Below are 10048 nucleotides of genomic sequence, written 5' to 3'. Positions count from 1 at the left end.
TTCAGGAGTGGCACAAAGCAGCCTTAATACACAAGAAAATCTGGCCACCAATATATATTAGAGATGCATGAAAACACTGATTTTTGCTTTGGGCTTATTTGCAATGTGCAAATAGATTCTTTGGTGAGTGCAGATCTTGTTCAATCCAGAACAAAGGGCCAAATTCTGACCATGCATATAGTTCCAATGGGCCTGATTCTGATGTCACTAATACATATAACTCAAGAGTGAGTCCACTGAAGTCACATTGTTGCAACACAGTTGGAAATGCAATCAGAATCAGGCCCATTAGCTTCCAGGGTTTTGTTTCTGCTTGGTCTTGAATTTCTTTCAGCCTGGCATATGTCTTTGTGCAGCATAAGCGGGTGGTATGCATTGTTTTTGTTTGGAAAGTCAACTACCTGACTCCTGTATATAAAACAGGAGTGCAAGCAAAAGCTGTTGCACAATCTGTTTCACAAGACAAAATGGATGTGGAAGATTGAGCTTGGTTTGAGATAGTTGAAAAGTTGTCTCACCTTGTCTGGACAAATTGGGCACCAGTTTGATTTTATTACCATAATCATTAGCCATCTTGCTCATAGCAAAACCAGTTATTATTAATGTAGTAAAATGGAAAAGTACAAAGAGATTTGTACCCACTCATAGGGTTGTCGTTCAAAACGCTTTGCGTTATAGCTGAGTGAAATTCACAATATCTTCCACAGAATATTGATTTGAATGTTTGTGTTTAATTTCACATGTGTTCCTGGCTCCTTTATGTTCACTTTGAACAAATAGTCACATTTCCCGGCAGGGATGTTGGTAGAAATAGCTAATTTCAAGTGACTATTGAAAAATACTTGTGGAAAGTGAATTTTGAATTAATGAACACGAGAATTCGCACTGGAAACCTAATTCTGAGAGTCATGCTCATAGAGACCCAGATTTAGAAAAATACTTAGGTGCCTAAATTTAAGCCTGTGAATAGCTCCACTGACTTTAGGCACATGCTTAATAATCTGTCTGAACTGAGGCTCTGATCTGGGAACAAAAACACGTGACCTATGTGCCCAGTCGAATAGTTCAGATTTCAAATGCTGACCTCTTGTGAATGAGCTACAGATTGTTTGGCTAAATAATTTGGCAAATAATTTCAAGTCAAGGATAAATTTGAGAAAATCATAGTCTGATGGGTTGAAAGAGGTGAAATTTGTGGAATAAATTATTCACTACAAATTACTCACCTGGTTTAGATTATTCAGAACATTGCCCTTTTCCTGCTATGTTACTCCCAACAAACAAGTTTTGACATTTTAGTTTGGAAAAAAGGAAAGCAAAAGTGACACCCAACTTTTATATCGGTCCTGTAATTTCATCATAAATGCAGCATAGTGCATAAAATATGTATATATGGGTGGAGGAAGGTAAAGAATGAAACGTTATTTTGTAAATTACACCATTTTTTTCTCAGACCTACATCTGCTCCTGTCCCTCTTCTGTTCTCAGATCAGTGCTTGGCCTCCCACAGGAATACAGCTGTGTCATCACATCATTTGGCATTCTAATATTTCATACTAACTTTTAAGCCAATTAGGAATGACTACTTACCATGCTGAATCATAGGAAGAAAAAAGGGATAATGTGTCATTCATATAATGAACCTCTCTTTTTGGCAAGAGGGATATATATATTGGGAAAAGTGAAAAACAATGGGGCTAATTATATATATGCAATGTAATTAACATTTTTTTGTTTTTGTTTTATTGTTTTTCACATTGCTTCCACTTTCATGGGAATTGTTTACAGAGGGATGCTTGCTGAAATATCTGACCTGGTACCAATATACTTTGTATTTAAATTAACACCTTTCATCCTAGGATGTCAAAGCATTTTACAAAGGTGGTAGTGTCATCCCATTGGATGAGTCAAGGAAGTAAGGCCCAGAGAAGTTTAAATCATGTCCCCAAGGTTCCCCAGTGAATGGAAAAAGGATCTAAACCCCATTACCCCATACAGAGCTGATGGGTGGTGTTTATTCAGTTCAGACTATAGAAGCTTTGGACACGCTTAAGAGACAAAGGATGGTCCAGTGGATATGACACTTGCCTGAAAAGTGGAAGGTCCTGTTTTAATTCCCTGCTCTCCCACACATTGCCTGTGTGGACAAGTCATTTAGCCTCAGTTTCCCAGCTATAAAATGGGGATAATAGCATGGCCCTACCTCACAGGGGGGTTACTGGGATAAATACATTTGAAGATTGTGAGGTGCTCAGATACTACAGTGATGGGGGCCATAGGGATACCTCAGAGAAAGATATAGAGTTATTCTCCACGCTACACTCATCCATGGACTCTTAGGGCATGTCTACACTTACATCTAGAGCGATCGATCCAGCGGGGGTTGATTTATCGCATCTAGTGAAGACATGATAAATTGACTGCCGAGCGCTCTCCCGTCGACTCCGGTACTCCACCGGAGTAAGAAGTGTAGGTAGAGTTGACGGGAGAGCGTCAACAGTCAATGTACCGCAGTGCAGACACCGCGGTAAGTAGATCTAAGTATGTTGACTCCATCTACGTTATTCATGTAGCTGAAGTTGCGTAACTTAGATCGATCCCCCACCCAGTGTAGACCAGGCCTTATTCTAAGTGGTGAAGAGGCTACCGCAGGTGCCATATAACACAGGGTAGACAGACCAGTGTTCTGGTAGTACAGAATGGGGTGAGAACCTAAGGTATGATTTTAAATGGAAATGAAGTACTGTTAATCCTGGCAGGGCACTTACACATTTTATAGGAATCAATGTTAGATAGCCTAGTTCTGCTTTCCAAGTTGCTAAGCAGCCTGTGATACTTTTGACCTTGAGTGGTTTTTTTTGTTTTTAAAACTCACCTAGCAGGTGTGGAAGCTGGAGTCATCCTTTGAAGTCCCTTCATGGCCTATCCCCACACTACCAATCATCTCTGTCATGCCACTGAGATGTTGACACCCATGCCTGCTCTGCCAATGAGGCCAGCCTTCATCACCCACTTGTTAAATTGGCAAACAAGCACCTTCTGCTGCCTCTCCCACTTGGGAGAAGCTCTAACCATCCACAGTACTACCTCATTGTCTGCCTTCAAATCCGCTCTTGAAACTCTCCTTTGCTGTGAGACCGACAAAACTTGACAATGGTTATGCAGCTGGTGCCTCTTATGTACAGCCGGTCCGGATGAACTTCCAATAGAAAAAGAGGCAGGTTCCAAGGGGCAGACAAGTTCTCCCAGATTTCGTTGGGAAAGACTCACAGAGTGGTCATTTTAGTGCTGTGCTAAGAACGGTGGGATATGCCCCCACAAGTCGTAGCGATGCACACGGGCGAGTGCAATGCCAGACTGAACCTAGTAACTTGGGTATGGTTTGTAATGTGGCTACTCACACCCAGATTAGGCAAGCTAGGGTGCTCAGACCTGCATGCCAATCACCTGGGTTAACTCCGTAGTGCAGACCTACCCAAATATGTTATAGAAATTGGAAGCTACTAGAAGACAAAGACATGAGATATTTCAATTTCTAATTTACTGAGATGTGTCTTTGTCAAGGAAGTTGAAAGGAAATGAGTACTGGTGTAAATGTTTACTGCTTAATCTGAAATATAGCCTGTTTTATGGTCTTAGAAATCTATTGGCCTTTAGGAGAAGACTGTCTGTTTAGGATCTGTAACTTCCATATTGTTATTTAAAATGTCTCCTTTAGTTAATCATTGTAAAAGGCCTCTCTAGCCTACATTGCAAATTCCTTTAAAAATGCACCATGTATATAATTCATGTGGCTCTTCTTCACGTAGATAAGGGCTCGTCTGAAATGTCAGAATGGGGGAGGAAAGGGTACCTGACCCAGGGGGCAAGGATATTGAATGCACCCAGTGTTGTACTTGACATTCCCCTAGTATTCACCGTGATAACATCAATCTCAAGGAACCCTCTTGGCATTAATATAGAGCTTCTGCATTTCAGATATGTTTCCCAATGAATGTCATAGTAATAGAGCATGAAAGGATGTCCACTTATCGTAAAGTCTTAATGTTTTTGTTAAAAATTAAAAATGGGCTTCAACAGAACAGAATAGGCCAGTTTCATGCCAGTCTACATGAGAGTCATTAAGCTATAGTTGTCATGAACTGTTTTTACTGTATTATTTCTAGATAGTTCAGAATTTTCTCAGCTGAAGATTTGTGAACAAAGACTGGATTATCTAGTACTATTGATTTTATTTCCCTTATTTCACAGAATACATATAAAAATCCAACCAGTCATCTATGTTATGGGCATTATTAGCCCTCTGAAGAGCTGAGGTGGGGCTGGATGATGATAGTGCATATTCCTCTGCTATGCTAGACATCCAAGAGGAGACCTGAGAGTTGACCGTGGGATTCCTGCTTGTCAGCAAGGAAAGGGGGAGGAAACTCTGGTCTCATGGAAGATTGTAATTAGACTGTCAGATCTTTAAGGCAGGGTGGTTTTGTTTTGTGTGTCCACAGAACCTAGCATGGTAGGGTCCTGGTTCATGATGGGATTTCCTAGGCACCAGTTTAGTACAAATAATAATGGAAAAGAGGGAGCCTAGTAAACAAGTCTTAAACAAGTCTTAAATCCTTTCCAAGTTGGTCAGCAGAGGGAACTGTCAACCAACCCTCTCTACCAAAATGGAGGCCAACAACAGACGAGGGGAAAAGGATCTGGGCTGTGAGAGACACATGAAAGGAATGTGAGGAATTTTGCAACTGTGCAAAGAGATACAGGGAACAGTCAGGCTCTGAACTAGTAGGAACTGCTGAGCTTTCCTTGGCGACTACCCATTTTTCAGGGCAGTGCCTGCTAGTGAAACAATGGCTTGAAACTGCTGTCATCTGTGCATAACCTCTCCTTGTTCAGATTAAGGATGAGATGCTAGTCACAGTACGCTTGTTGCAAACCCCAAGCAGCCTGCCACTAAATAAACCCCACACATTGCTGGAAATAAAGGATGTTAGTACTTACCAGCAAAAGTTGAGTAAAGAGAATCAGAACTGCAAATTTCACTTGTAAAACGGTGATGGATTGATCATGGTACCATGGCAACTACCAACCCAACCCCATCTCCACTGGCTCTTTCATTGCTTATCAAGATTGGGAAACATTAATTGCATTGGACAGGACTAAGTATTGCTTGATTCAAAGATAAGTAGGATGTTGAGGGCTGCCTAATACATACAGGATGGGGAAATTGACAATATTTATTTCTTTTATTAGTGGTACTAGAGTATTCACTGCAGAATTAATATTCCGGAACATTATCATTATAAGTTATTGCCACTAAACAACAAATAGAGAAACCAGCCTGAAACAGTGAGGCCCTACCAATTAAGGCTACGGCCATATCCATTATTATTGTGTGTATACTTTGCATTCCTGTGAAAGGATTATCTGACCAAACCCATCAACTCGGGTATGCTGCCTCCAGCTGTGGCTTGATACTTCCTGAAAAGGCAACATCTGCCATAGTGTACCTGGCCAATGATGCAGTGTTAGACATAGAGGGAAGAAATTTCTCCCTGGCTCTTGAATAAACATAGGGATATATGGAACCCTTCTACTATGTGGTTAGTAGCAGCACAAAGTTCAATATATTTAGGGTCCCTCTTGACAAACAACTAAACCAGCTTGAGGTTCCTCCCCACCCTCAAGAGACCTGGGAAAACTAAATACAGCTTCCCTGGATGCTCTTTAACAGGCAGAGCTTCCCCATTCTCAAGCACTCTGAGACTGTGTAGAAACAGTGGAATCTTTATTAAGGGAAAGAGAACTTGGGGAAACATATTAACAGCATATCTATGGAAATAAAGAGTAAAACACTCTCTCTTCTGGTAACTTTGGCAGTAGTGCTTCCAACTCCCTTCCCACCCACCAGTGAGAATATCTCACAGGCCCACACCAAACCACTCCTGATTGGGATCAGCGAGTAGCAATAGTCAAAATGTCTCTTTGCAGGTCTGTCGCCAGGATGCCTGATGCCTAACTCAGCTTGGAGAGCCAGCTTTATTAAGGTGCTGGATAGGCAGGACCTCACTGGACTCCACTCAACATTGCTAATGTCGTCTGCATGATCTCATAAGAACTTAAGAACATAAGCGTGGCCATACTGGATCAGACCAAAGGTCCATCTAGCCCAGTATCCTGTATTCTGACCGTGGCCAACGTCAGGTGCTTCAGAGGGAATGAACAGAACAGGTAATCATCAAGTGATCCATTCCCAGCTTCTGGCAAACAGAGGCTATGGACACCATCCCTGCTTATCCTGGCTAATAGCCATTGATGGACCTATCCTCCATGAACGTATCTAGTTCCTTTTTGAACCCTGTTATAGTCTTGGCCTTCACAATATCCTCTGGCAAGGAGTTCCATGGGCTGACTTGTCTTGCAGAGAACTCCCTCTGTCTGAATTATCTCTTGCAGCAAAGCCCCACAGGAGGGGACGAGCACTTAGGACCCTTGAACAGTGTCCTGGCTGCTTGGAAATGAGCTCTTTGCCAGGAAGTAAGAAGAGTTCCTTCCTCTCTCTGGGAACCCAGTAATCATAGAATCATAGATTTTAAGGTCAGAAGGGACCATTATGATCATCTAGTCTGACCTCCTGCACAATGCAGGCCACAGAATCTCACCCACCGACTCCTGTAAGAAACCCCTAACTTATGTCTGAGCTACTGAAGTCCTCAAATCGTGGTTTAAAGACTTCAATGCTCGTTTCTTTTTGGACAAAGTTATGGATTGTTGTTTTTTTAACTCCCTTCCTCTCTCGTATTCTTCCAGCTCGTGCCAGTGACTGCATGCCTTACTGTCCCACTATTGGAGCTCTCTTGTGAGACAGTTGATTTTGAGACCTGCTTTGTAGACCAAACTAGGACAGAAGATGTCTTCCTGTTAAACAGGAGCAGATGCAGAAGTTACTGGACTGCTTTACTGGGTATTAAGCCTGTGCAATAGATTCCCTTTGTTATAAGAGGCTCACACTTTGTGTTCTGTTTTAGTAAGATGAGCACGCACATCTAGTCAATACATACAACATGATGACAACCATTCAGTAAGAAGCAGGTCAGGTTCTGATCTCACTATTTTTACTCCAGTGTTTCTTCACTGAATTCAGTAATTACTTCAGATGTACACCAGAGAATAGAATCAGACCCACCATATTTATTGATCTTTCTTTTCTAACTTAAGGCCTGATCCTAAGAGGAAGCGAGCACCAGCAACTCCCACTGACTTCAGCCTGAGCTTGCTTCTAATGAGGTTCATGGTAAAATGCCCATTTATTTCAGTGGGAGCAGGACTAGACCGTTTTATTTTGCCATTTACAACTCCCACCACCCCAGCTTGCCCTGCAAATGAAAATGTAGACAAGTCAAATGTGACAATACCAGACAATTTTTCATTGGCACGTCAGGAGACGTTTTGTTAATTTACATGAATACTGCGTTATATGCAAGACTCTTATATCATGTCAATTGATATTTTCATACTTTTCTGAAGACCAACAGGAACAGCATAACAACATGGCAGTATTTTCCATCTGCCCCACTCATGGAATTCTTGAGGCACATGAAGTCAGCTTACCCACCAAAGCAGCTTTAAAGATCAGTTTTACCGCAAGGTAGAGTAAGAGAACAGAAGTTTTGCTGTCAAGTCCAAGTTCATGTATAGTTATGGTGACATTGTAAGTGTCACTGGATGAACTGTGCATAGAGCTGGGCTAAAATGTTTATCCCTTTCTTTTTAACCAAAGAATGTAGATTTGGGTTGATTGAAACATCTTGCAGATTTGTGTCGAATTCACTGAATTGTTTCAATCTAAAAATACCTTTTTCAAAAGTCAGTAAAATTGAAACATTTTGTTTCAGTATTTTCTGAGCAAAACATTTTGATTTTTCAATTCAGAATGACTTTTCATTTTGAAATTTACTTCACTTTTATTTAAAAAAAAATGAAAAAAAGCATTTTAAAAAGCTCTAATGAAACAAAATTTTGTTGAATCCAAAATGCATTTTTTTGATTATTCGGTTTGCTGACATTTCTTTACGATTTTTCGGAACAGCCAGCAAACTGAAAAATCAGTTATTCGCACAGTTCTAATTGTGGGTAGGTAGACTATGCAAATGCAGCTTGCTATAGGAGCATTCTTCCCTCTCACCAACAGAGGGAGTTCTTCCCCTCTGGAGCTTTTGGCCATAGGATTTACATCTAAAAGAGTCATTTTCACTCTAAATGTAAATTAGTCTGTTCTATTTTGACTAATGTAAACAAGCAGTGAGTAAACTGGATGCTCTAGTTCTGCAAACTGGTGTGAATGAAATATCTCTCTCACCATATTACTTTTGCCTCCTCTTCCTTTTCTGGTACCCTCCTTAACTTTCCTCTAGTTTTACTCAAGTGTGTGTTGTGATTAGTCATTCCTGCTCTAATCAATAAGCATTAGGCACAGCATCCTCTTTTAAAAGACCTTCATTCTTTTCCACCACAAGGCAGAAGGTGAAATCCTGGCTCCACTGACATCAAAGACAAAACTCCCATTGAATTCAACAGGGCCAGGATTTCACCCGTAGAGTTTTTATCTGCCTAAAGCAGATAGCAGGAAACACCTGTGAAGATTACTTTCCATGAACCCAAATCAGCAAATAAGTGCTTACCCCTCAACTCCCCCTTTGTACAAACAAGGTCAGTATGATATATTTCCACCTAGCAGGGATCATTAACCACTCATCATCCATTGTACTGATATTTCTGACCATTCAAATTGAGAAGAAGGACCTGAGTGCTTCCGTGTCTTTCCTTTCATGCATCTTACTGTATCCAGAGCCCACTTAATCCATGTTCATTCTGAAAGCTATAACTGGCTATGTGTTCTAGTTTATATACAGAGCAAGAGAAATTACCCAGCTCACTCCACCGACCAAACTTTTCACACAGCTCTGGTGGAAATGAGTCCCTGGGGACACACAGGATGTCACCGTTGCTTTTTAAGCCTTCTTGACAGGCCAGCCAGATCTCAGTTGTTAATCCTAACACATCATCCAAGACACTTTTTATCTCCTCCTGTAACGTTAATGCAGCTGGAATTCCATAAATCAAATCTCAGCAGTAAAAAGGTTAATAAGTTTACACTATATAATTGAAAGCCATATTGGTGATTAAAAGGATTTTATATATCAGTTTTCTGGGTCATGAACTAATTATTTTTGCTGGCCTGCAATAAAACATAGCACCATAGGCAGATAGAGACTGTAATCACATAATATATGGAAAAATGCATTTAAGTGAATTTGATAGAAGGCTGTATGATACTAGCTTGTTGAATTTCTTTTCAGCTGTATTGTAACTAATTCAGGGACAACAGAAGGACTGCACATTCTGTGTACTCCATTAGGTTCATAAAAAGTTATTGGATCAAGTTTTTGAGGTCTCTCTCTCTTTCTGTAGTGCTAAGCTCAAGGGAACTAGACTGTCACCCATGATGGAAAGGTTCTGCCGAGGCACTGGGGATCAGATTGCCATTATAATTCATTTTAATGCATTATCTGCACATACTAATCCTTTATTGGAGCAGGATCTTTTGTAATAGGAACATGGCTATGGAGAGACACAATTGATCATCCTTGCATAAAAAGGATGATTAAAATACAAACAAGAATGTCCCCTCTGCAACAGAGGGACAGGTGTGTGTATGTGAGGCAGATAGGGTCAATTTTGAGGTGGTTCCAGGCCCCTAGCTCTGAATTCTGAGCCCGGCTGGTGTTTGAGATCAGAATTTGGATTCAAATGTCTGTCTTTGTGATGCAAAAGCTCAGAACCACAGTCCTTCAGCATGTGAGTATTTGAATCCAAATTCAAATTTTATAGCTCTCATGATGTAGCATGAGCAGATTTAGGGATGTGGCTGATCTGCAGAGTTCAGGTTAGAGGTTTGGAGTGCGCAGGTAGCTTAACATTTTTTATATTTGCACTGTCCTTATCCTGCTGTGGTTCTGTGCAGAGCCTGTGCCAAGTTGCCCCATGC

The sequence above is a fragment of the Chelonia mydas genome, chromosome 10, assembly GCF_015237465.2.
Source record: "Chelonia mydas isolate rCheMyd1 chromosome 10, rCheMyd1.pri.v2, whole genome shotgun sequence".
In the NCBI taxonomy this organism is placed as follows: domain Eukaryota; kingdom Metazoa; phylum Chordata; order Testudines; family Cheloniidae; genus Chelonia; species Chelonia mydas.
Note: the sequence above shows the minus strand (reverse complement) of the source record.